This window comes from Arachis ipaensis, chromosome B03, assembly GCF_000816755.2.
Source record: "Arachis ipaensis cultivar K30076 chromosome B03, Araip1.1, whole genome shotgun sequence".
NCBI lineage: Eukaryota > Viridiplantae > Streptophyta > Magnoliopsida > Fabales > Fabaceae > Arachis > Arachis ipaensis.
In genome coordinates, this window is record NC_029787.2 from 7,572,409 (window position 1) to 7,574,888 (window position 2,480).

A 2,480-nucleotide genomic window follows, 5' to 3' on the forward strand; every position below is an offset into this window, starting at 1 on the left:
CGCGCAGACACAGCAACTCAGCGAAATGTTCATATTTCATAGGTTAGAGCACACATTAATTGACTCCTTTGGATATTAAGATAATATATTTTCTGTATTTTTCATAACTTTCTATAAACCATTAAATTAATTATTGGTATAAAATATATATTAAAATATAAAATATACGTTAAAAATAAACTAAATAATACATGTATTTATACACAAATACATGGTGATTAATTTTGGTGTATAAATAATATTTTTGTTAATTAAAATATATACAATCTAATATTAAATTTGATGTGTTTTTTATTTAAAATATTTTTTAATGCAAAAATTTTTTATATTAAAGTTGTCTAAAACTACATATTTATTTGTTGTTTTTATTTTATTTGTTGTTTTTATTTTTGCATTTGTTTTAATTGACAAACTTAGTCTTCTTATATGGTGTTTGTCCTCTTTTTTTATTTTTAATTATTGTTGGAGTTGTTTCTTTTTTCTTTCTATTATAAGTTGTTGTGAAAACATGTTTTTTTCTGAACTGTTGACTTGTATGCATTTTTTATTATCTTGTTTGTTCCATCTTTGTATGTATATTCTTCATCTGAAGATGTATCTTGGATTCATTTATTTTTTTTTTCTCTTTAATCTCTTGATTGGTATATCATATAAATCTGACAATATTCGTGTTGGTGAAGTTAGTTCCTATAATCAATGAAAAATATAAATGATGTTTTGAACAAATAAAATTTTTACAATATTATTATCTGTTTTATTTGCTGTAATAGGGAGTGAGTTTCAGTATTTTTTGTTAGACAAATGTCTTGGTAAGAGATTAATAATATATTGTTAAAAGCCTTTTTTTAAGTTAAAATCATTTACTTTTACTTCAAATATAAGTACGTGGTTATATAAATTTTTCAATTAGAATAGCGTTTCAGTGTCATTATTGTCTTAGTGTGTAATTAGATTTAAGGCAGTTGTGCCCAATAATTTTTTTTGCTTCTCTATCAAATAACACAAAAATTATTGTAGCACTTTAAAATGAAACTTTTAATTTAATTTTAAATTTGTATTAATTCTTCAGTTAGTAATTTATAATTTGATGGATTTTTTATGATAAGTATAATTTGATAGAATTTGTTATAATTTAAATTTGTAATTTTTTTTATATTGTAGGACAAAAAACTCCATTTTTCGTATTTTTTATGAATTTTGTTTTGAGATCTACTTGTTTTTCTTCTTCTAGTACATATATTTTTTCAATGACAGCTACAATAGTGAGAATAAAATTGTTTAAAATATTTATTGTGTATATATATATTGAATAAGTTATTTTTAATAAGAATAATTTAAATAGCATAAAATAATAATATCTATTAATATTTTTTTTTAAAACCACTTTGTCAGACAATGTCGTGAGTGATACAAACTCAAAATAGTGTTAGAAAATGATCATATCTTACATTAAAAGATCCTGCAGATCTTTGGAAAGACCTTGAAGAAAGGTATAATCATCAGAAAACGGTGATACTTCCTCAGGCCCGATATGAATGGACGCATTTGCATTTACAAGATTTTAAATCTATAAATGAATATAATTCTGCAATGTTTCAAATCACCTCACGAATGAAATTGTGTGGGAAAAAAATAACTGATCATGATATGTTGGAGAAAACTTTCTCAACCTTCCATGCCTCGAATGTGCTCCTGCAGCAGCAATATCGAGAGAAAGGGTTTAAGAAATATTCTGAGTTAATTTCTTGCCTTCTTGTTGCCGAACGCAACAATGAGTTGTTATTGAAAAATCATGAAGCGCGCCCAGCTGGCGCCGCCCCATTTCCTGAAGTAAATGTGGCAAATCATTACCCCAGAAGAGGTAAATGGCAAACTTTTAATAACAAGAAAAATTATGGAAAGAAAAAAAATTATGTTCAAAAGAAAGGATCTCACCAGAAGTGGGACAAAGAAAGGAATATCGGGCAGAATAAATCAACCGAGGAGAAGTGTTTCCGCTGTGGTGGAAAGGGCCATTGGTCACGTACCTGTCGTACCCCAAGGCACCTAGTCGATCTTTACAAGACATCTTTGAAAAAGAACGACAAAGGAAAGGAAACAAATTTTGTTTCAAATGATGCTGAGAACTCCACCACTCATTATGATGTATCTGATTTCTTTGAGGACCCTGAAGGAAATATTGGTCATTTGATCAATGATGGAATAGTTTAATATGTGAAATTGTGAAGTATCTATGTAAATAAATAATGTAAAAAATTTATTAAGTTTTATTTTCTATGTATTTAAGTTTCAAATGTGATGTACATAAATAATGAAATATTAATATGAATTTTGAAATTATTAAATATGTCAAATTTTAAAATAAAATTTTAGTATATGACATTATTTTATGTACAGTGTTTCTTAGAAAAAATAATTCTGATCAAGTATTCAATTTAACTGTGCATACTACTCATTTTATTATTATTTGTTTTTGAAGA